The sequence below is a fragment of the Bos indicus genome, chromosome 21 (genome assembly GCF_029378745.1).
Source record: "Bos indicus isolate NIAB-ARS_2022 breed Sahiwal x Tharparkar chromosome 21, NIAB-ARS_B.indTharparkar_mat_pri_1.0, whole genome shotgun sequence".
Classification (NCBI taxonomy): domain Eukaryota; kingdom Metazoa; phylum Chordata; class Mammalia; order Artiodactyla; family Bovidae; genus Bos; species Bos indicus.
This window is the reverse complement of record NC_091780.1, coordinates 42324118-42350538: the sequence shown is the minus strand read 5'-3', so window position 1 is coordinate 42350538 and position 26421 is coordinate 42324118. Positions and strand designations below refer to the sequence as shown.

General features: G+C 38.7%; 1 protein-coding gene across 12 annotated transcripts in view; it reads right to left on the bottom strand.

Moving 5' to 3' along the window:
- NUBPL (NUBP iron-sulfur cluster assembly factor, mitochondrial) overlaps positions 1-26421 on the bottom strand; it is a 526006-nt gene that overhangs the window by 338443 nt on the left and 161142 nt on the right. The gene's annotated exons all lie outside the window — the stretch shown is intronic.

Here is a 26421-nt window from a genome sequence, read left to right as displayed (position 1 = left end):
ATATCAAGCTAAAGAGTTAAACTTTATGCACCAGATAGCGGAAAACATTAAAGACTTCAGAGTCAGGGAACATATGCATATGACCATATCCACACCTTAGAAAGACAATTAGACCATAAGAGGAGCCATACATTGAAAGAAAGAGGAGACCAGAGTGGTGGCTTTAGCTATGGATCAAACTACTGCAGTTCTCAAAGTAGTTTCAGTGATTCTGATGACCACAATCACAGGGAGAACAAAGATGAAGAAACAAATTCAAGAGACATTTTGGAGATAAAATAAGTGAGATTTAGGAAACTGAGATGTGGCAGACAAGAAGGAAATCAAAGTGAAAGCAGCTGGGGTATCAGCTTGGAAAACCAGATAATTTAGTTACTTCCTACATTGACCGAAGGGATAAAGAAAATTTAAAGGCTCTTGCTTACAGTTGTTTGTCAGAAACAATCTAAATATCCATTAATATCTTAAAATTTAAATAAATTTTGTAATTGAGATAGTATAATTACTAAAATTATTTTTAAAGAATATATAATACCAGGGTAAAATATCATGACATAATAAATGAAACAAGTAGACTACAAAGCACCATATACAGCACGACCCCAATTTTGTTCTGTATATTGGTAGGATTTTTTTTAATTGAGGGAATATGCCCAAAGTGAATAGTAGCTTACTTTGATAGTGAGGTAATGGGCCATTACAACTTCTTTCTTGACCATTTTTTTTCTTATTGTCTTATTCCAACAACTACAGAATATATTTTCTTTAAAAATAAACTTTTGGTCTAAAGCACTGTACTTTATGGGTGCAGTGGCTCAGTGGTAAACAATCCACCTGCCAGTGCAGGAGATACAAGAGAGATGGGTTCTATCCCTGTGTCAGGAAGGTCTGCTCAAGGAGGAAATGGCAGCCCATTCCAGTATTCTTGCCTGAAGAATCCCATGGACAGAGGAGCCCTCGGGGCTGCAGTCCATGGGGTTGCAAAGAGTTGGACACAACTGAGCGCCTAAGCACACATGCACCGTACTTACAGCACTGGCATCTGTGGTAAACCTACTGAAGTGTGCAACTGTGTCACAAACAGAGGGGATTTACTTTACAACGCTGTGTCAGTTTCTGCTGTACAGAAAAGCAAATCAACCATATGTGCAATATATCCTTTCTTTTTTTTTAATTTCCTTCCCATTTAGGTCACCACAGAACACTGAGTATAGTTCCCTGTACTATACAGTAGGTCCTCATTAGTTATCGATTGTATACATAGTAGTATGTATGTGTCGATCCCAATCTCCCAATTCATCCCACCGCCTCCTTTCCCCTTGGTATCCATACGTTTGTCCGCTATGTCTGTGTCTCTATTTCTGCTTTGTAGATAAGATCATCTTTACCATTTGTCTAGAATCCACATATATGCATTGCTAACTGCTACTGCTAAGTCACTTCAGTCATGTCCAACTCTGTGTGACCCCACAGACGGCAGCCCACCAGGCTCCCCTGTCCCTGGGATTCTCCAGGCAAGAACACTGGAGTGGGTTGCCATTTCCTTCTCCAATGCATGAAACTGAAAAGTGAAATGGAAGTCACTCAGTCGTGTCTGACTCTTAGCGACCCCATGGACTGCAGCCCACCAGGCTCCTCCATCCATGGGATTTTCCAGGCAAGAGTACTGGAGTGGGGTGCCATTGCCTTCTCCGACATATATGCATTAATATACAATAACTGTTTTTCTCTTTCTGACTTACTTCACTTTGTATGACAGTCTCTAGGTCCATACACATCTCTGCAAATGACCCAATTCTGTTCTTCTTTATAGCTGAGTAATATTCCACTGTATAATATATATGCATCACATCGTCTTTATCCATTTCTCTGTTGATGGGCATGTAGGTTGCTTCCATGTCCTGACTATTGTAAACACTGCTGCAATGAACACTGGTGTGCAAGTAACTTTTTGAATTACGGTTTTTCTCTAGGTATATGCCCAATAGTGGGATTGCTGGGTAGTATGGTAGCTCTATTTTTAGTTTTTTAAGGACCCTCCTCCATACTGCTCTTCACAGTGGCTGTATCAATTTATATTCCCACCAATAGTGTAAGAGGGTTCCCTTTTCTCTACATCCTTCCCATTTATTGACAGAGGGAATATGACGTGACCGTTCCCCAAAGTCTACTGCAGGTTTGTTATGGGAGACTAAATTCATGACACATTGAATAAAGCAGTTTTTTTCAATTTGAAAAATTTACCACAAAGTATAAAATGGATTCTTCCCCATTAAATTTATTTATAATGTCTTATCATGTATAGTTTATGTCTATATACTTGCGACTACAAGTGGGAATTTGCTACAAACCTATCTTTTATTCTGTGTAGTCATGCAAAAAAAAAAGATTTATTCTGTTCATACTGAATTTCAATTACTCAGGCTCACTTGATATACAGCAGACACTGTATGCTCAAGAAGTGGTTCAGCAAATACTAATTTCTTTTATAGGTACATTCAGTCCTTTTTGCATTTAGCAAAAACCTAGCTTTCCAAGCCCTACATTTAGATTTACAAGGAAATCCTAATCTAGTATAGATAAGCCTACCAGAGAGGCATATGGCTATGACAAATCCTAATACATTTTGGATGTGAATAAAACACAATTAGATAAGCAATGTAATAACTCCTCCTTCACTAACTAGGAAATGAATAGATTTTTTTCAACTATAATGTTAATCACTCTGCCATATGATAGGTTTTTTTTTTGCCTTGGGAAACCACATGTACATTAAAAAGGGAATCTTAACCTAATATTTCTAGCCACATGCCATCTTATTCTCATAATTTTATAGGAAAAGAAAGTAAAGGGCTAGAATTAAAAGCATTTTTCTATTTCAGATGTTTAGAAACCTGGTTTGGTCTCCTTAACTAAAATTAGTTGTGTATCTTATTTCTATGTTTTCTATGAAAACACACTTGTAGAGAAGCAGGCTTTTCTCTGGGACATTTGGACATAAGCCTCAGGGCTAGGTGGTAGCAATGGGCTCATCCAATAAATCTGATGAAAGTGAGACAGTAACAGACCTGGGCCCAAGGCCAGGTACCCTGGCTTGAAATTCGACAAGATTACAGTTCTAAAATTAAAACATATTTTCCCTCCGAGTTGAAACAGGGAATAAGCTTTTACAATACTAGTTAGTGACAACCGGGAAACATCAGCTAGCTTCCAAACCCAGAAAGAGCCTCAGATGCTTTAGCTGACTACCATGTACTACACAGTGGGCAGGAGTCACTAAAATAATCACTCCACAGGCAAAGAGAATCCAGAAATCTGCAACAGCAATTAGCCACCAGTATCTTACTATGTTTCTGTGATCTGATGTCCATTTCCATGGAAACAGAAAAAGAAGTGAGAGGCAGCCAAGAGAAGAGATGTCGGAACTTGTCAGGTTCAGTGACTAGAGCTGAAAGCTGTAAATGCCATTTTTTTTTTTTTTTTAAACAAACAGCATCAGCTGACTTCTGGCACATAATCGATTCTCAAGTTAGGCAATGTCAGCTTGCTTGGAGAAGCATAAAGCTAAAGAACAGGCTTAGGTTTTTTGTTTTGTTCTTGAAGGTCTGGATTAAGGGAGAAGGAGATGCAAATTAGAAGCAAATGGTTCAAAATTCTACATTCCTAATATATAAAAATGTCATAGAATTGTTTCAGATTTCACAAAGTGAAGAGAAGGATTTCTTAACTGTAATGGGGAGTGGGGAATGTAGGCTCACCACAGACCATTATCTGTAATGAACAGCAAGACGATAGAGGCAGGGACGAGACAGAAGGCAGAGGAGGCAGCAAGTACAAAGGCCCTGAGACGAGAGAGTGTGTGCTCCTTTCAAGGCACTGCAAGCACCACAGAAGGCTTTCCCAAGGAGGTAACGCCTAAGCCAAGACTTCAAGGACTAGATGGAGTAACAGAAGAGAGCATTTTGCCAAGAAGTAAGAGCATGAGGGAAGTCCTGGAGGCAAGAGAGCAAAATGAATCCAGGAATAGCAAATAGTTTAGGGCAGCTGAAGCAGAGAGTGGGAGTAGGGGAATGAGCTGTGATCAGATCAAGAAGGTCTTTATTTCCCAACTTGGATTTTTGCACTTTTGTCCAGAAAATAACAAATTGTCACTAAAGAGTCTAAATCAGGAAAGTACATGATGAGATCTGCATTTTAAAAAGATTAGTCAGACTATCTCAGATTACAGAGGGATATAGATGTAGAAGTCTGTTATAGCTTTCCCAGGAGAGAGAGAAGGGGGAGTGTGGGAGGGGCAGCCACAGAGATGGGAGACTAGGACACAAGGAATATGGGGGCTAGAGGGGAGAAGGACGAATCAAAGATGACAGCCAGGATTTTGGCCAGAACAGGTACAGGTATGGTAGTGTCAATCACTGAATCTCTGTCACCAGCACAGAAGGAGGAGTTCAGGTGTGGGAGACAATGACGAGCTCTCATCTGGACTCCATGACTTTGAGATATCCAGCTAGCCAGCAGGCAGCTGCCCATGGGATGGGTGTTTTTACCACTCAGAAGAGACAGATGGGGTGAATATAGTGTCTGGGCTTCAGGGCTGGCTGCTATTGCCCAGGGAAAGCACGAGATCAGACAGGATTCTAAGAGATGAACTGTAAAGTCTTTAGACTCAGTTCAAATGTTGGCCACACCATTTACTAAGTAGGGTCACTTAGTCTCCAAGCCTGTGAGTTGGGATAATTACACCTGTGCTGCAATCATGGGGTCGCAAAGAGTCGGACACGACTGAGCAACTAAAATGAACTGAACTGAACTGAAGGACTAATATTTTTTAAACGAATATAGAGAAGAAACTATAAAGGAGAAAGAGAAAAAGAAGATTAAAAAGTAGATATCATAGGAAATGTAGTATTATGAAAACCAATGGAAAAGGGTATTCAAAATTAAGAATAGATCAATTAAGAACAGATGAATTAAAATGAGAAAAGTTTACAAAGGATTTTTTTAATAGACATTTCTGGTGATCCTGGCTAAAGTAGGGTGAAGGTGCCAGAAGTAGATGATAAATGAAGGAGTGAGACAGATTTGGAAAATTCCTTCAAGAAGCTTGCCTGCAGCAGAGAATAAAAATTATACTGGCAAGATGAGTAAGATGAGCACTTCCAGGGGACAAGATTGAGGGTATACCATGAGAATGGGTGGCTGACATAGAATGGAGGTTAAAGGCACTCACATTAAGAAGGCGAAGACCTGGAGAAGGAAATGGCAACCCACTCCAGTATTTTTGCCTGGGAAATCCCATGGACAGAGGAACCTGGCAGGCTACAGTCCACGCCACTCTTTTGTGTCCTAAAGAGTCCGACACAACTGAGCTACTGAACAACAGCAAACAGCTGTCAGAAGTCATGCAAAACATGATGGACAGAACACACACATAAGACCAGTTTCCTCTCATCCCTGAGCTTCAGCTGGATGTTAATGTGTGCCACTTGGGCCCCCTTCAGAACTGAGTCACTCTTTCTTCCAACTGCTGGGAGTGTTGGCAGAGGATGTCACTCAGCTAAGTCTCCATCCAAGCATCACAAAGGCATCCCATGCCTAAGACTGTGCATCCCACCTGGGGATAAGCCCATGATGGAGGATAAAGGCCTGGCGAAGGGGGTGATCCCCAAGAAGTCACTCCATCTCCAGAGCCCCCAGGGAATGTACTGAGGCTTGTGTTAAAACTGTAATATGACACAGACATAGAGAACAAACATGTGGACACCAAGGAGGGAAAGGGGTAGGTGGGATGAACAGAGAAACTGGGACTGACATGTCTACACTACTATGTATAACACAGATAACTAATGAGAACTTACTGTACAGCACTGGGCGGGGTGGGGAGGTACAACCTGCTTACAGACATATATTCAGTTAACCTTAAAATGCACTGCAATATATAATAGGTGCTCCCCAGGTGGCTCAGTGGTAGAGAATCCACCTGCCAAAGCAGGAGACGCAGGTTCAGTTCCTGGGTCGGAAAGATCCCCTGGAGAAGGAAATGGTGATGCACTCCAGCATTCTTGCTGGGAAAATCCCATGGACAGAGGAGCCTGGTGGGCTACAGTCCATAGGGCCGGACAGAGTCTGACACAATTGAGCGACTAGGCATATGCAGTGGGTGCAGACAAATACTGTTTGATTCTGCTTTTACAAGGAACCCACAACAGCCACATTTATAGGGTCAGAAAGTACAATGGTAGATGCCAGGGGCTGGGGATGGTGTGGGGAGGGGGAATGGAGAGTCAATATTTAATGGGGACAGAGTTTCAGTTTAGGAAGGTGAAAAATTTGAGAGATGGATGATAGTAAGAGCTGCATAACAATGTGACTGTACTTGGTGCCACTGAATTGTACAATTAATATGGTTAAATAGTATGTTTTATAGTATGTGAGTTATACTGAAATTTAAAAAAATTGTTTTAAGCTCTGTTAAAAAAAAAAAAAGGCAAAGAAACTGAAAGACCAGGATATTAACTGGATTGTCCATATGGACTCTGAAGTTATCCAAGACGGTGGCTAGAACAGGAGTAAAAGGAAATGGCAATATCTTTAGCAACTAAAAAAGAATGACAGGACTTCTCTGGGGGTCCAGTGGCTAAGACTCCAAGCTTCCAATGCAGGGGACACAGGTTCGGTCCCTGGTCAGGTAATTAGATCCCACATGCCACAACGGAAGATCCCACCTTGCTGCAAGGAAGACTGAAGATCTTGCTTTCTATAACTAAGACCCAGCACAGTCAAATAAGTTTATTTACTTATTATTTACTTACATAATTATAAAAAAAAAAAAAGAATGACCAAAGAAGGACAGGAGAAGTCGGCTGTACTTTTTGTAACCATGACTATCAGAAGAGAATGTAAGTATGGAGGAGTACCAGAGCAGAAGCTGCTCTAGGGAACAACAATGTGTCAGACCTTACCCTAAACCCATGGGTACACAGTAAGTGAAAGAGGTGCATCCACTTAAGAAGACTTCATGAAAAGTGCTGTCTACAAGGAATTGCAATTTTCAGTAAAGGCAAAGAGACAGAGAGGAGTTCTCAGTTAATGACATTAAGGAGAATACATCTAATGTAAGTTGGGGCACCAGAGATCCTCGAAACAAAGCTTTGGGAAGAGGAAAGTAAACTCAGGTTTAGGAGAGAAGAAGTTCCAAGCACATATAAAGATGAGAAAAATTTTGTAACGACCAGAGAGGATTATATTGGGGTAATTACCAAAATGGCAGGTATATGGGGTGTAACGGAATTAGTAGACTCAAGATTTCCAAAACACTCTCAGCAGCCTTTCTACAACTGAGAAAAACTGTACTTTCAAGGAATTCCCATATTGAGTAACAATACCTAGAAACTCAGCAACAATGTTTTTAGCGTACTAGGTGAACACCCAAGTTTAGCTCAGGCATACATTCATTCTGGAAGTCAGTTTTATTCACATTTATAGTGAATAATCTAACTTTGCTCAAAAAGACCCCTAAACACTGACCTTTGACTTCAGCTTGTGGGAGGTAATCTCTAAGGTCTCTGTTTTCCTGGGGCGATGGTGTAGCCAGGTAGTAACAATGTGATTTAGAATGGGGGCTTTCTCTTTTCGGTCAGTCTCAGAGGAGCTGGAGACTAAAGACTGAGACCAGCCTCGGACAGTCAACAATGACCATGTCACACAGTCCCAGCAAAACTTCTGAGAATACCAAAGCTCAGGTGAGCTTCCTTGGTTGGCAATACTGCATGCCCAGCATCACACATCAATGCCAGGGGAGTAGTGTGCCCTGGCGCCACCGGGAGAAGACAATGGAAGCTCCATACTGCGTAACAATTCCTCGGATACTGCGTTAGGCACTTCTTCCTTTGGCTGATTTTAATCTCTTTTTCCGGTAACAAACCATACCCATGAGTGCAGTTGTACTCAGTGAGTTCTGCGAGTTCTTTTAGCAAATTACTGAATCTAAGGATGGTCTTGGGAATCCCTGAATTTGTAACTAGTGTCAGAGTGAGGGCAGTCGTGGGACCCCTCTAAATTTATATTTGGTCTAAACTACATCTGTTCTCTCTAAATCAAAATGTTTGGCAAAAAAATGATTTGAAAAGAACTCAATATATGAGGTTAGCTGAAATTTGTCACTGAATAGTAACTAGTCTATTCTGCTATCGATGACTCTTTGCTCCCATAAATTCCTCTGAACTGTGAAGAAGTCTCAACAAATAACCACTAAGAAAAGCAGTGTTGAGGTTTCATCTAGATATAATAGATACTCACTATATCACTAAGACAGAAAGTCATTTCCCTCTACTGAATTGCAGCTTATTCTAGGTAACTGGGAAACGCCATAGTACCTCAGTGAAGTGTGATCAAACCCAAATAATGAATCCTTATAAAACTATTTTAATTTTTTAAAAAGGCATTCTATAACTACTACACTTTATAAATGGTTTGTCAAATTTCCCATTATCAAATACTGGTAAAGACTTTATAACTTACCTTCATATAAAAACTGTACCAAAATAACATATTGCCTAAATTTTTAAAAATGCAATTGAAGTGGAATGAAAAACAGTATTTAACTAATGAATGTTATTGTAAAGAGATTTATCAAGACATTCTCTCAGATATGCCTTATATGGTACAAAGCATAAAATACAAAATATATAGTCAAATGACAAAGGAAAAGTCTCAATATATTAATACCTATTAGTATTTCAGAGATGATAGCAAAAGGCGTGTTTTCATTCTTTTAGGTGAAAATTTAAACCTTTGAGATTTCAGTTGTACAGTTTAGTTAAAAGCTCAGCCTAGGGAATCAGAAAGATTACTTGTAGGATCCTGCTGAAGTTATTTAATGTCTTTATGCCTCAGTTTCCTCATATGTAAAATAAGAATAACAGTATCTATTACACAGAATTGTGAACATTAAATGAGCTAATAAAGGCAAACAGCATAAGGCTCAGTATATAGTAAAAACTCAATATTAGCTATTTTTAGTAGTTTAAAATTATCCAGTGATAATACATTAATTCAATCTATTTAATCTGATGCTTTCTACATTGAGGATCTGACAAATTTGTTGCTATGGACATACATACATATATATATAGGCTTGGCATAAATACAAAAAGAAATTTTCTTTAAAAAGGATGTTTTCATTCACCATGAGTCATTTCTTTCAGTGCACTTTTTATCAACATCAAATAAAAATTAAGTAAAGGTTCACAGAAACAAAAAGAATCTATGCCATCAAGTTTCATGCCGTTCTTATCTACAATTTCTCTAAATCTAACCACTGAACAAATGAAAAATGTCAGAGGATAGGTTGCTGTAAAAAGTAATAGGGAGACTCAATGACTGACATCCCCAAAATCAGACACTGGGAAGAATAATCTGGCAGGTTCTGGCTAAGCAATAAGAAGGAAAATTAAGTTAGTGATGAGGAGATGAAAGAGGATGAACAGGTTGCCAAAGCTGTCACCAGCAGTTTAAAACAGTCTTTCAACAATAAAAATACCTGACCAAAATGAATGACATAGAATCATTCTGCAGTGACTGTGAAAAAGATGAGAATATAATTCAATCAGCACCAAAGCAGTCACAGTTAAAATAATATTTTCCATACAGAAGACATCATAGATTGTACGATATACCATTATTTTATATACCAAAAAAGATTAAAAAGTTAATAATTAAAAAAATGTGATGTCAAGATTTAATGATTATAAAATATACTCCAATTTCAGAGATACTGAAATTTGAAAAAATATCTATCTTAAAATCAATTAGGTACAGTATCTATTTAAATAATAAAAAGTGGTCAAAATCCTATAAAGTCCCCAGTAACAACCACAACTCTCTTTATAGCCTGCTTGGGATCTATTCAAATCTTTTTGGAATTTGAACAGCTCTAGTAGGCTTCTCAGAGAAGGCAATGGCAACCCACTCCAGTACTCTTGCCTGGAAAATCCCATGGACGGAGGAGCCTGGTAGGCTATAGTCTATGGGGTCGCTAAGAGTCAGGCACGACTGAGCGACTTTACTTTCACTTTTCACTTTCATGCATTGGAGAAGGAAATGGCAACCCACTCCAGTGTTCTTGCCTGGAGAATTCCAGGGACAGTGGAGCCTGGTGGGCTGTAGTCTATGGGGTCGCACAGAGTCGGACACGACTGAAGCAACTTAGCAGCAGCAGCAGTAGGCTTCTAAGATATGATTCTCACCCATGATTCTCCCTCTGGACCTAAGGAAATAGAAAAAGCCCTGTCCATCCAAAGGGGCCACAGCTCTAAGAAGCTCTCCTAAGGGCCCAGTAAGTAATCTTACTTTATTAATCTTGATCTTTATTAAGGCTTCTTAATTATAACTGCAGAAGACAAGGTCCTACCTTTTATAATTACCCTCTATCCTAGACTCAGTTCAAATTATTGTAGCTTATTCTTAAAAGTCTTGATCAACAATATAAAAGAATTAGAAAGTTATAGAAAGTTAGGAATTCTGAAGTGTTCAAGGTAGAAATGGGAAATTGTAAGGTTTGGGTAATTAGTCTACTTTTATTTTATTCATTTCCTAAGGCAATTATTTTAGCCTCGTTGGTTTTTGCTGCTAATGATTTATATTTGACATCATTCCATTGCCCTTTGATTAATGTATTTCACTGGCTTGGCACAATTTTCTAGTAGTGATTCCTTTTGCACTAATTTTGATTGCTGACTTCAACTTAATTGAGAGAGTCCATTTTGTCAATTCTCTTAAAAACACGACAGGATTCTGTATGCTTCCTACTATGTCAGAGCTACAGTGAGAGCCATCTTTAATATGAAATGACTGTCCAAGGACCCCTATTACTTCCCCCAGGTAGTTACACAAAGAAGGAAATGGGGAAAGCTTCCTGTGCTGTTAGACGCAAAACAATACTAGAGCATCTTTGCATGGTCAATGAAACACTGATCAAGTTTAAACCACAAAAATTACTTCAATTTCCTAGTACCTTTCTGTCCTTTCTTCCTTGTTACTTCCTTTCCTGCTTTCCTTCCAGATGCAAGGCCTGGAGTCAAGCCAGATGCTCTGTTTTTCTTTATTTGTCCTTACTTCCCGATTTAGGTGTCAAAAAGTCATAAATGAAATCTGCTGTTGTATTTCATTGGGACTGAATAGTCACACTGTGCCTCCCTTCCCATTCTATGTCCTAAAAATGAATCCTGATTCTCTATGTTCACTACTGAGAATGAAAAATTAATATGATGGGACAAAATCAGGAAGGCCCCATCTGTCTCATTGGGAAGCACTAGAACCACTGCCAGGGACTCAAAACTGGTAATCTGAGTCCACAGCTTCTATCACTCCTAGAGGGTGGGTGAGCCTACAGATAGGCTGAGAACGTGTTTTTCACTCAGGCAAAAAGAGCTATCCAAAGTAAACAAGGGCTTTGAGCTGAGAAGAAAAGGGAAGACCAGAAATGAGAAACCGAATACACTACTGAAAAGTTCTAGGGAAGAAGGACATTTAACTAGACAGGTGACAAAGCCTATCCTTGCCAAAGGGGTGAGCCATGTGAAGAAATAGCTAATGAGGTACCACATGAGAAGGGATAGGAGATGACATGCTGGTTCCTGCATCTAGACCAGAGCAAGATATGACTGAAACACCTAAAACGCGAGAAAGGAATTCATGACCACAAATAGGAAAATTCATCTTCCAACGGTACCAGGAGTAGGGCTGATCAGCAGAGAAAAGACAGCAGAGAATACTCTGACTCAGGTATATATGGTCAGAGGGCTGCAGCAGGAGGCCTTCTGTGGGTGTCAGGTTAGAAAAGAAGCTCTGAGAAGCAGGGTCCTCCCAAACTTAGAAATTGCTCCAACCCAAAACTACACAGAAGAATATCAGTGCTACACAGAGAATATCAGTGGCTGACACTGGACAACAAGAACCCTTCTTTTTATAAATATACTTTGGTTGCTTTACTTCTATTGTTTTCTTCATAAAAATACCCATTTAAACATTCTGGTCATTAAGTAGTTCTATCAGGTGAAAACGTATGTCTACGCCTGTGTTAACAGGGATCAGCACACATGAGTAAACTGGTGAAGTAATGACGTGTTAGATCCACTCTGATGCTTGAGAAATTTACCAGAAATGGCTTGGGGTGGGGGATTAGGGAAGTCAGTGCCAGCCTAGAACACTGTAAAAGCTTGTATTCAAAGCTGCATATATAAGAATAGTCACCATGGTGAGTTGGAGGAACTCATGTAAGTCATCTCTGACAACTGGTATTTTTAAAAAGGGTACTTTAAGTTGGAGGAAATAACCAGCATTTATATTCATAAGCCATTTTCAATTCCTGAGAACTCATTCCCTTTCAATGTGACTGCATGGTTCCTTCTATGACATGGAACCGAAATGAATTGGTTAAACCTGGTCTCATGACAATACCACCGACTTGAATGGTCAATACTATATAATATTCAGCTTTGTCCTCTAAGTACCAGCCTTGACTGCCTTAAACAAAACACTGTAAAACAGTATCATTATCAAAATGTCTAATGTTCAAAACATCTTGCTTATGACCAAAACTCAAAAGTAGGTCTGCAACTAAAAGCTTTGACATTTTCAAAGGTGGAACTACATCTTACATAATCCTTGTGTCCTCAGCATCTAAACAATGCCCCCCCAAACACAGTCAGTTCAGTTCAGTCGCTCAGTCGTGTCCTACTCTTTGTGACCCCATGAATCGCAGTACACCAGGCCTCCCTGTCCATCACAAACTCCCGGAGTTCACCCAGACTCACGTCCATCGAGTCAGTGATGCCATCCAGCCATCTCATCCTCTGTCGTCCCCTTCTCCTCCTGCCCCCAATCCCTCCCGGCATCAGAGTCTTTTCCAGTGAGTCAACCCTTCGCATGAGGTGGCCAAAGTACTAGAGTTTCAGCTTCAGCATCATTCCTTCCAAAGAAATCCCAGGGCTGATCTCCTTCAGAATGGACTGCTTGGATCTCCTTGCAGTCCAAGGGACTCTCAAGACTCTTCTCCAACACCACAGTTCAAAGGCATCAATTCTTCGGCGCTTAGCCTTCTTCACAGTCCAACTCTCACATCCATACATGACCACAGGAAAAACCATAGCCTTGACTAGACAAACCTTTGCAGGAGCCACTTAAATATGTGCTGCTGACAATGACAAAAAGTCTGATGACATTTTAAAAGTACAGAATTGTACTGTATTTGTAGAAGTACAAGTATCTGATACTGTACAAGTATCTGATTGCGAAATGAATGAATAAATGCAGTGATCAAAAGAAACGCCTGCCAGGTTAATCAAATTGAGCTATTTCTTAGCTAATACTGCCTCAGAAAAGTATTTCAAAGAACTAGACTTTAGTTATATTGTATCTCTATTTCCTTGTTGACTAATCTATAGTTTTAAAAGGGAAAGGATAATTAAAAACAATGCTTAACATGCTTGATTCTGTCACCTCAGAAGTCCCAAAGAAATCTAAGAGTAGTAACTGAGATATTACACAGAAACTGTGCCTCATGTTTAAAGATTTTTTAAGGAAAAATCAGGTCTTTAGGTGCCTGAAAGACTACTGTCCTGTCCAACTGAATTCATTAATGTTCTTTGTTCTTTAATGCTTCATGGAAGCCTAATAAAGTGTTTTTAAATATGAGACTTGCTAACTATCTGATGATGCAAAAATCATAGAAATGAATAAGGTCAGATGCCCAAAAGTGACAAGGAAAACATTCAGTAACTTGATCTACATTTAATGCATAGTCTGAGAAACTTTTCCATGCAAGGCAATAAATTTCTTTAGTATATTTAGACATGGTTAACTTAATTATCTTAAGAACATCATTTAACATTTTATTTCTTTGACTAAGTAGGAACTTCTGAAATTTAATATATCATATTATAATTCTTAATGATTATTAGTTATATAATATCAAAGGAAGAAAAACAGATAATTTCCTTAGGAATTGTTTAAACTATGAATGACTAAAAGAAAATCATTTAAAGTAATATTTTCATGCTTCCATGTATCTTAATAATCAGAAGACCTCTGATCTATTACCACTGCCAAATAAGGATTTAGATATGCCACAATTAAGTACAACTAAATATTAGCAATTATTTAAAGTTAAACATTAAATTGTTCAACAGTTTAGTATAAAATGAACTATTGTAATAACTGGTATAATAGTAACTTTATGTATAGAATATTGTTTGAAATAAAGTAGGTTATAGATTAGAAGATATTTTTATTACACTGTATATTGAAATGGTAATAAAGTTTCATATATATATTTTCTACCATACATTGGCCAATACTTAATAAACCTTGGTTGCCTCAAACATTAAATACAGAAAAGAATCTGGCTGTTAATTATCCTGTTAAACACTGGGAAAAATACACCCATTATAGCTTCTTGTATAATGACTTGCCATTTGAGAAATGATGTATCAAACTCCTTTGGCTCTTCCCATGAGAGGTACTTAGGGGGCTCAAGAAATTTTTTTCATTTTATACAGGATTAAGCAGAGCTTAGCCCACACTCAAAAGCAAAATTCTTTAGGAAACCAAAGGCTGAGAACATTCCTTATTCAGAAGTGAAATTCCATTGTCAGGGAAATCACTAATACCAGCTATCAAGGGAAAATGTCTCATTCCTATTGCAGGATCAGCTAAAGTGAAACTGCTTCTTTAGTTGCTAGGAAACAACCAACTCATTATATGCCATTATCAGAGCCCTAGAGAAGAAACTGGCATCTGCTTCACATTTGGGGATACTGGAGAATGAACTAAAAGCACTGAGACTGCTGCCAAAATCCCTGGTCTTCAGGGTTTACACTGTGACCGCAGCAGGTGCTGACACCAGACTAGCCTTTGAAGTTTTCCTTCCCATGCTGTTCTTCTACTAACTAAAGTTATTTTTCCAATATCCCACATTTTTAAAGTCAAAGATTCTAAGACAAGATTTCCTTGTTTGAGTTAAACTAATTATATCATGTTGAGCACCACTTAAGAGGAAAAAAAATATTACTCCAGAATCAACGAATAATAGAAAAATTTTAAACTATCAGTTATTCATTGAGTGAAATGATACTAAATGTTTGTGCCTTTAATTATTTAAAGTCAAGATGGAAAATAAAAGGAAATTGTTTCCAAAATCAGGAGAATAAAAAGAAAAACACAAAGATAAATCTACTATTCAAAATGACATTCTAGCATTTATCTGCCTAGTTTTCCTAATTGATCATAAAGTTTAACTTCTATTTTTATGGGCTGGCATGCTTTCCTGCAACTCATCACAAAATGCATTCATGAACACACAACATTTATTCATCAATCTCTTCCCATCCTTTTAGTAGATGAAGTTGAAAGGAGGTGGGGTGATATTATGCAGATAAATTAACTAGACACTGGCAACTGAAACCATGAGAGACTCCCTATACAACTGCTTCTGTATCCAGAAAAATAAGTTATGCTTCAGAAGAAGGTGCAGATGTTGGTAAAATAAATTGACAAACCATCTTTCTTTACAAAATTACAAAGAATGATCCTGGCAGAGCTCCCCTACTTTAATACACAATAATTCTTTGTCTCATCTCCCACTCTAATGGTCATCTTATTTTGATTATTTATACCTGACACTCTTGGCTAAATAATATTCCCCTGATACTACTTCATACTTTCTATTCTCAAACAACTCAGTTCCACTCCACCACCGTGACAACCTTCTCCCAGCCTGGCTCTTATCTATATCTTATGAAACATCATTTCTACCAAAGGTTGCCAGACTTAGTAAAAAAAAAAAAAAAGAAACAGAGGAAACTGCTGCCAAGTCACTTCAGTTGTGTCCGACTCTGTGACCCCATAGACGGCAGCCCACCAGGCTCCCCTGTCCCTGGGATTCTCCAGGCAAGAACACTGGAGTGGGTTGCCATTTCCTTCTCCAATACATGAAAGTGAAAAGTGAAAGTGAAGTCGCTCAGTCGTGTCCAACTCTTCGCGACCCCATGGACTGCAGCCCACCAGGCTCCTCCATCCATGGGCCTCTCAGTTAAATATGAATATCAGATATACAATGAATACTTTCTTAGTGTGAGCATGACCCAAGCAATATTTGGGACATGTCCATACTGAAAACTTATTCCCTGCGTATCTGACCTCAAACTTAACTAAGTATATCTTGCATTTTATCTAGCAACCCTATTACCATCCCACAATGAGATAACTTGATCCTTGACAATTTTCTCACTTTGAGAGAAACGTGCCTTTCTTCAACAACACCAAATTTTCAAATAAGGAAGGAAGGCCCAAACTTTCTAATGCCCCTCCCTTCCCTAACAAAATCAATTTATCTGAAACTTTCTACACTTGTTCCTACCAAGCTACTGAACCACTTCTTCCCCATAAAGAATGATTCTCAATTATGTGATGCCTTCGATTTTACACTCAGCCTCCTGATCCCTCCTGACTGCCTGTCTTCCAGGAAACCAGACCGTGAATTCAATATTTCCTTCATTAATGCCCTGGATGTGTTTCCCGTCTGGATTTTCTGCCATGCCGATCCTGGATCCAACAACAGATTTCACCTATGTCAGCTTTCAGGCTTTGGAGAGTTGCTAAAGACAGTCATAAAAACTCATCAAACCTAAAAAAATCACATTTAGCATCCAGTGGGCCTTGGCTGTTGCACAGGGCTCATTTCTCTCATCTTTTTTTTATTCCTCTGAAAGCAGTTCAAAAGCACTGCCTCTAGCCCAAGGTATAACCAATCTTGATTTCAGAACCACCAGCATTAAGACGACTCACCTGGGATAATCTATTAAAAATGTAAACTTCTTGGCCCTCCTTTGAACTTACTGAGGAAAATGTTCAAGTGGGGGAGTGGAATGGGAAGGCTATAAATATGAATTTTCAACTAGCTCCCTAGACAATTTTTATGAATACAGAAATTTGTGAACCAAATTTGCTCAACTGAGTAAACTCACTATCTTTTTCCTTCCACTGAGAAGATCTAGGAAATACGAATTTTGGTTAACCTCTTTTTAGTGTCAGTTATGATGGGGTTCCCTCATCTTCTTTTCATTGTACTCACCAAAATTGGACTGAAAACTTATTTTCTATAAATAATTCATAACTTTTTAATCCCCTTCCCTTTTGCCTCTTTCATAATATTCCTCTTTCAATAATCCTCTCATTTTCTATTCTTCAGTCCTTCTACACTATATTCTGTGCTTTGGAAAAGGTATGCCTGCCCTACTCGGAAAACAAATGAAAAGGGTTTTCATTTGATACCATTCCTCCTTAAGTTTCCACCCTGTTTTTCTTTCCTTTTCCCCATCACCGCTGAATGGCCTATTTTATATTATGGGCTTTATACAACTCTACTTCCAAGGTCATGCTATAAATTCATTCTTAAACACCTATCATCTGACATTTTTCATTCCCTATACTACTAAAGGATCATAAATGGTTACCTACCATCTATTATTTCTTGCCCTTTTTCAATCCTCACTCTCACTGACCTATCCTTCTTGAAACTAGTGGTTCCCAAACTTATCTACACAGTGGAATCAGATGCAAAGTTCCAAAAACACTGATGCCTAGTTAACACCCCAAGAGTTTATGATTTACTCTGTCTGGGGTGTGACCTGAAATTTGAAATTTTTTTAAAATTCCCAAATGACTCTACTATGCAGATATGTTGAAAAACCATGGCTGCAAACACTTTATGATATTAGCATTCTTAGTTCTTTTCCTACTTGAACTACTTCTCTTCTTCTTGACTAATTCCTTTTCCTCACAAAATCACCACCTCAAATCAGAATATTAACCAAAGAGAAGTCTGCTACTATAATTAATATAGCTGAAGTCATGAAATCAGATGTCTCAGGGAGGATGGTGGTGATTATGACAATAATAATGACACCTAATATCAAGAAATCTAATACCCTACTTATTATAAGATGTATCATTATTTTATGTCAGAAGAAAATAGAGCAAACACCTAAGATGAGAAAGAATCTAATAGAAGAAACTTTCGTAAAGTTGGGGTCCTAAAAGACTAAACTCTCTTCTTCTAAAGGTAAATAAAACATAAATCCTCAAGTGAGAAATAAATTTCAAGGAAATATGCACCTCTCCAGGCCATGGCAGAAGGCAGAAAAACACCTCCTAAAGACAATGAACCAAAATTGGTACCCATGGAGCTTTCCATCTGAATTCTGACCACCAGACTGGTCCCAAAAACGAATTCTATTTAAAGTTGCCTCAAGGGGTGGGAGGTGGGAGGGAGGTTCAAGAGGGAGAGGATGTGTGTATACCTATGGCTGATTCATGTTGATGAACGGCAGAAATGAACACAACATTATAAAGCAATTATCCTCCAATTAAAACTAAATTTTAAAAATAAATAAAGTTGCCTCCGGTTGAAAACACCCCAGATGAATGAAGAAACAACACAAAATATCTCTGGAAGAACCAGAATTCAAGCCACAGATAAAGGAATTCTGAGAAGTTATCACTCATAAGATGCATTCTGATTAGAAAATGTTAAAATTTGGAGAGAATCTAATTTGTATTAAGGTTGATAAAATACAGTAATAACATGGCACACTTATATAAAATTACTATGCTTTCTAAGAATATTATAAACTCATTTAATTTTTATAATGTGGTAGATACTATTAACCCCATTATACTGGTTAGGAGACTAAAGCCCAGAGAGCTTTCTGCCCAAGGATATACAGCTATTACATGTGTAGTAAGTATTGGACTCAGGCAATTGTGGCTCCACAGTCCATGCCCTTAGCTACTGAGCTATGGACATCAATTAGACAAATTAGGGCATATTGCTTATTGGAAATAATGAGAAGCAGAAGACAATGGAACAGCACCAGATGGTCAATATGGAAATCAAACTGATTATATTCTTAGGAGTTAAAGATGGAGAAGCTCTATACACTCCTAATTGCAAAATTCAGGCTTAAATTGAAGAAAATAGGGGAAAACACTAGGCCATTCAGGTGACCTAAACCAAATCCCTTATGATTATACAGTGGAGGTGACAAATAGATTTAAGGAATTAGATCTGGTAGAGTGCCTGAAGAACTATGGACAGAGGTTTGTAATGTTGTACAGGAGGCCGTGACCAAAACCATCCAAAAGAAAAAGAAATAGAAAAAGGCAAAGTGGTTGTCTAAGGAGGCTTTACATATAATGGAGGAAAGAGGAGAAGCAAAACCCAAGGGAGAAAGGGAAAGATATACCCAACTTAAGGTAGAGTTCCAGAGAATAGCAAGGAGAGATAAGAAAGCCTTCTTAAGAGAACAATGCATAGAAATAGAGGAAAACAATAGAATGAGAAAGACTAGAGATCTATTCAAGAAAATTGGATATGTCAAGGGAATATTTCATGCAAGGATGGGCACAAAAAAGGACAAAAACAGTAAGGAACTAAAACAAGCAGAGGCGATTAAGAAGAAGTGGCAAGAATACACAGAAGAATTATACAAAAAAAGTCTTAATGATCTGGATAACCATGATGGTGTGGTCACTCACCTAGAGCCAGAAATCCTGGAGCATTACTTGAGAAGCATTACCACAAACAAAGCTAGTGGAGGTGATGGAATTCCAGCTGAGCTATTTAAAATTTTAAAAGGTGATGCTGTTAAAGTGCTGTGCTCAATATGTCAGCAAATTTGGAAAACTCAGCAGTGGCCATAGGATTGGAAAAGGTCAGTTCTCATACCAATCCCAAAGAAGGGCAATGCCAAAGAATATTCAAACTACTGTACAATTGCGCTCATTTCACATGTTAACAAGGCTATGCTCAAAATCCTTCAAGCTAGGCTTCAGTAGTACATGAACCAAGAACTTCCAGATGTACAAGCCAGGTTTAGAAAAGGCAGAGGAACCAGAGATAAAAATTGCCAACATGTGTTGGATCATCAAGAAAGCAAGAGAATTCAAGAAAATATATCTACTTCTATTTCACTGACTAAAATTCTTAAAGAGATGGGAGTACCAGACCATCTTACCTATATCCTGAGAAACCTGTATGGGTCAAGAAGCAACAGCTAGAACTGGACATGGAACAATGGACGGGTTCAAAATTGAGAAAGGAGTACCACAAGGCTGTATATTGTCATCCTGCTTATTTAACTTACATGCAGAGTATATCATGTGAAATGCCAGGTGGGATAAATCACAAGTTGAAATCAACATTGCCAGAAGAAATATCAACAACCTCAGATATGCAGATGATACCACTCTAAAGGCAGAAACTGAAGAGGAAGTAAAGAGCTTCTTAATGAGGGTGAAAGAAGAGAGTGAAAAAGCTGGCTTAAAACTCAACATTCAAAAAACTTAAGATATGGCATCTGGTCCCACCACTTCACAGCAAATAGAAGTGGAAAAAGTGGAAGCAGTGACAGATTTTGTTTTCTTGGGCTCCAAAAGCACTGTGGATGTTGACTGCAGCCATGAAATTAAAAGACACTTGCTCCTTGGAAGGAAAGCTATGACAAACCTAGATAGCATATTAAAAATCAGATACATCACTTTGCCAACAAAGGTCCATATAATCAAAGCTCTGGTTTTTCTAGTAGTCACGTATGGATGTGAGATTGAACCATAAAGAAGGGTGGGCACCAAAGAACTGATGCTTTTGGAGTACTGTGGACTGCAAGGTGATCAAACCAGTCAATCTTAAAGGAAATCAACCCTGAATACTCATTAGAAAGATGATGCTAAAGCTGAAGCTCCAACACTTTGGCCACCTGATTAGGAAGAGCTGAGTCACTGAAAAAGACCTTGATGCTGGGAAAGATTAAAGGCAAAAGGGGGTGGCAGAGGATGAAAGGGTTAGACAGCATCACCGACTCAGTTAGACAGCATCATCGACTCAATGGACATAAATTTGAGCAAACTCCAGGGGATAATGGAGGACAGAGGAGCCTGGTGTGCTGCAGTCCACTGGGTCACAAAGAGTTGGATACGACTTAGCAGCTGAAGAACAACAAATCCTAATGAAAACAGTAATATGCTTTACAAATTGATAAGCTGAATATGAAAATTATATAGAAATGTGAAAAAACCTAAAGTAGTCAAAGTAATCTTAAGAAAGAACAAAGTTGGAGGACTCTCACTTTCTGATATTAATAAGCCATCTAAAGAGCTACAATCATTAAGACAATATGGTTTTACTGTAAGGATTCAACTATTACTGGAATACAGCAGTGTCCAGAGATAGACCCTATACATAAGCTTAATTGATTTTTGTCTAATGTATCAAGTCAATTCAATGGGGAAAGGGAAGTCTTCTCAACAAATAATGCTAGAAAAATTAGATAATGTGTATTTTCCAATATGACCAAGCAATTAACTCTGACACTCTCTACCTGGAGATAGCATCAGATTCCATATTAAGGGCTTAGTCCCACAAGACTGCACCCAATTCAGATGCCAATCACAAATCCAGGCTGTTACATGTGCTTTGGGGCTAACTGGCTATTAATCAGAGGTTCTCAAGATCCCTCTCCTTAAGTTCAATTACAAACATATCTCATTTTATCATGCTTCACAGATACTGCATTTTTTACAAATTGAAGGTTTGTGGCAAACCTGCATCAAGCAAGTCTTTCAGGACCATTTTTCCACATGAGCATTTACTCACTTTGTGTCTCTGCATCACATTTTGGTAATCGTTACAATATTTCAAACTTGTTAATTATTACTGTATTTGTCACTGTGATCTGTGATCACTGACCTTTGATGTCACTATTGCAAAAAGATTATGACTTGCTGAAGACTTCAGTTCAGTTCAGTTCAGTTGCTCAGTCGTGTCCGACTCTTCGCAACCCCATGAATCGCAGCACACCAGGCCTCCCCATCCATCACCAACTCCCGGAGTTCACTCAGACTCACATCCATCAAGTCAGTGATGCCATCCAGCCATCTCATCCTCTGTCGTCCCCTTCTCCTCCTGCCCCCAATCCCCCCCAGCATCAGAGTCTTTTCCAATGAGTCAACTCTTCGCATGAGGTGGCCAAAGTACTGGAGTTTCAGCTTTAGCGTCATTCCTTCCAAAGAAATCCCAGGGCTGATCTCCTTCAGAATGGACTGGTTGGATCTCCTTGCAGTCCAAGGGACTGCTGAAGACTTAGATGATGGTTAATGCTTTCCAGCAATAAAGTGTTTCTTAATTAAGGTATGTACAATGTTTCTTTTAGACATAATGCTACTGTATACTTAACAGACTAAAGTACAGTGAAACAAAACTCTGTGCACTGGGAAACCAAAAAGTTTGTGTAATGGCTTTATTGTGATACTCTCTTCATTGTACTGGTCTGGAACCAAACTTAAAATACCTTAGGTGTGCCTATATTGTACTTGAGCAGCTCACAGAGCTCACAGAAATGTTTACTTACATTTCCCAGTTTATTACAAAGGGTATAGGATACAGATGAAAGGGCAGATGAAGACGTGGTAAGTACACAGGGCAAGGTTCAAAAGGGCTCTGAGCACAGGAGCTTCTGTCCCCATGGAGCTAGGGTACACAACCTACCCAGCACATGGATGTGTTTTACAACCCAGAAGCTCATCAAATCTTATTCAAGAGTTTTATAGCGTTTAATCTGCAGTCCACCCCATATCCCCTTCCCAGAGGTAGGCAGGTGAGGTGGAAAATTCTAACTCTCTAAATACTTGGTCTTCTGGTGACCAGTCCCATCTGAGGCTATCTTGAGATTCCACCCTAAGTCATCTCCCTAGCATGAACCAGCCAGTGTGCTGAAAAAGGGGCTCCTTATGAATGACAAAGGACAAATCTACTACTCAGGAAATTCCAAGGGTTTGGGGAGCTTTGTGTCAGGACCAAAGGACAAAGAATAAATGTATTTCCTGTTATCACACAACAATGAAAAATATAAACCTCGATCATTATCTCACTTCACACACGAAAATTAATTCAATATATACAAGCCAGACCCATAAGTTTTAAGATAAAAGAAATATACAGGAATATCTTTACAACCTTGGGGTAGACAGGCAAAGATTTCCTACAGAGGACACAGAGAGCACTAAGCATTAAACATAATTTTTTGATAAACTGGATTTCATGAAAATTTACAACTTCAGCTCATCAAAAGCAAGCCACAGACTGGGAGAAATATTCCCAATATATGTATCTGATAATGGACTCATAGCCAGAATACTCAATTACAAGAAGAGAAATGAGCCAAAAAAAAGTGAAGGACTTGAACATAACACTTACGAAAGAAGACACAGCAATATCTAACATGCACATGAAAAGGGGCTTAACATCACTGACCATCAGGGAAGCACAAACCGAAACCATCGGAAGACATCATTTTTACAGCCACCAGTGAAGAGAATGATAACACACACAAAAAAAGGATGTGAAACAGTTGGAACCGTTATGAATACCTGTACAAGTATTTACAGCAGCATCATTCATAATAGCCCCAAACTGGAGACTACACAATTGTCTATCATCAGAAGTTATAAATTGGGTTATATTCATGCAAAGGAATTACTACTCAGCAATAAAAAGGACTCAGCTACTGATACATGCAACAAGGATGATTTTAAAAGCATTAGGCTAAGAAAAACAAATGAGATGCAAAAGGGAATTATACTACAAGGTTCCCTTTATATGAAATATATAAGAACACACAAAACTCACTTAGAGTGACAGAAGTCACAATAGTGATGGCCTAAGCAGAGAAGGCAATGGCACCCCACTCCAGTACTCTTGCCTGGAAAATCCCAAGGATGGAGGGGCCTGGTAGGCTGCAGTCCATGGGGACACTAAGAGTCGGACACGACTGAGCGACTTCACTTACACTTTTCACTTTCATGCACTGGAGAAGGAAATGGCAACCCACTCCAGTATTCTTGCCTGGAGAATCCCAGGGATGGGGGAGCCTGGTGGGCTGCTGTCTATGGGGTCGCACAGGGTCAGACACAACTGAAGTGACGTAGCAGCAGCAGCAAGGGAGCCCAAGGAAACTTTCTAGAGGGGGATAAAAATGTTCTCTATCTTGACTGGGGTGTGGTTACATAGTTATATATGTTTATCAAAAATCATTGAACTCCATATATAAGATATGTGCATCCTACTATATCTGTAAGTTTAACCCAGTAAAACATTGAAAGAAAGGAAAAACAACTTTAAAAACAGATTTTAGCTTAAGATGGCAGACTGACCACAAGTACTTATCATCTCCCCACAAATTAGTATCTGGGATGAGATAGAAGAGCATCTGAAACACTGGTATTCTGCTTGTTTTGTCCTAGGTGATGAGTACAAAGGTATTTTCTCTTTGGGATAATCCATCTATCTGGACCCTTATGTACATGTATCAGATCAGATCATGTATACGTGTTATATTCTGTACATGTGTTATATTCAATTTTTTTTTAATTGGCCAATGAACTAGGTATCCTCCACAATCCACTGCTATATAGAACATCCAGAAACGAAGGAAATTTGTTGCTGACTGTAGCCCTCCAGGCTCTTCTGTCCATGGGATTTTTCAGGTAAGAATGCTGGAGTGGTTTGCCATTTCCTTTTCGAGAGGATCTTTCCAACCAGCGATCGAACCTGCGTGTCCTGTGTCTCCTGGATTGCACGCAGGTTCTTCACCTGCTGAGCCATCAGGGGAAGCCCACAGAGCATCTAACCAGCTATTATACTTTCACAGAGCATGCTCCTCAGAACACCAACCTTTGGCCTGTATTTCTGTGTCTCTTCTCACTGACTTGAATCTCTAAGTGTCTGATTACTGTGGAAAGTGGAAGAATTTCCACCTTCTTGTGGCCATCCACAAAGCCTTAGGAGGAATTCTGAATCATTTCCTGTTGATAATTCTAACCCTAACACAGGAGGGGGAAAACCAATAATGAGGATGAAAAAATGTTGCCTGCCATATTAGTAAACAAAGGACTTGCAGCCATCAAGCCACTGCCCTGTAGCCTCCCTGACAGTTAGCCCTGAGGGAACTTAGGATAGAAACAGGATGTCTGTCATCTAGCGGTCTGTCAGCTGCTGCAGCCACCCCGATGGTGCACCCTGAGAGCAAGCTTAGAAGGAGAAAGCACAGGATACTGGTCCCAGATAGCTGAGGCCCCAGATAACTGAGGAATGATTTCAGTGAGCCCAAGCTCTTGCATCTTCCTGTACATAAACAAGCACTAAATTCCTTACCTTGAGATATGTGGTTTTCTTTAGTAACAGTAATTTTTTTTTAATTTTTGTATTTTATACTGGAGTATAGCCAGTTAACAATGTTGTGAGAGTTTCAGGTGGACACCAAAGGAACTAAGCCATATGAATACATGTATCCATTCTCCCCAAATTAACAGTAATCTTTTGATGTTCTGACTACCTGGAAAACTTTGCTGCAAAAATTCATATATCCTGGTTCCTCCCTTAACCACTTTGAAGCAGTCCCTTAGAGTTATCCGAGAGACTGCATCCAAGGATTAAGTCCTCGGTTTGTCCACCAAACAAAACATAATTTTCAACTTATAGGTTGTACTTTTTTTTCAGTCAACAATATTAAAATCAGAATCCTCCTTCTGTGTTTCCAAATTTTCATTGACTCTAATTATAAACTGAATAAAGATTGTTTTAAAATTTCCTTAAAGAAAAAAAAGGCTGGTTTAATCCACGAAAATAAAGGTCAAGATCACGGGATGGACAGAATGTTGTTAGGAGTATAACTGAAATAACTAACTATGGGATCTGAGTGTAAAAGAGAAAGAAATGTAGCCAAGAGACTTAAATGTGCTGGGAAAACAGAAAGATCCTGGGAACAAAGATCAAAAAGCAAATTTATCAGAACTCAAGCAGCAGAAAAATAAGACAAGATGTTACAGGGGAAAAAGAAGAGTTTCAGAGTTCAAGAAATATCTACTTACTTTAACAACTGGAAATGAATATAGGAGTACCTATGATTAGAACTGTCAACCTATGGCATGGTGCCTGACCTAAAGTAAAACGTGAATAAATAAGGGGTAACTGTTGTGAGTCAGTGAGAAAATGTGAAGTACTTATAACCTAGAAAATAATTAACTATAAATGTACAGCAACTAAGAAAAAAATAAAATTTATTTCTATAAATAACATACAGCCCATCTGATATTTTTAGATTATCAAATCAAATGTTCTCTTCCTTAAGGATAAATTAAAGTTGATTGGACAGACACTATATATATAAATATATAGCCATATGTACTCAGAGTAAAATAAAATTTCATTTTCTTCTGAAGCAATTTTAAATCATAAACACGGTGGTTTAAATATTTTTTTCTACATTTGAGGAATTTCTACAATGCCCTTATAACTCAATATTGGCC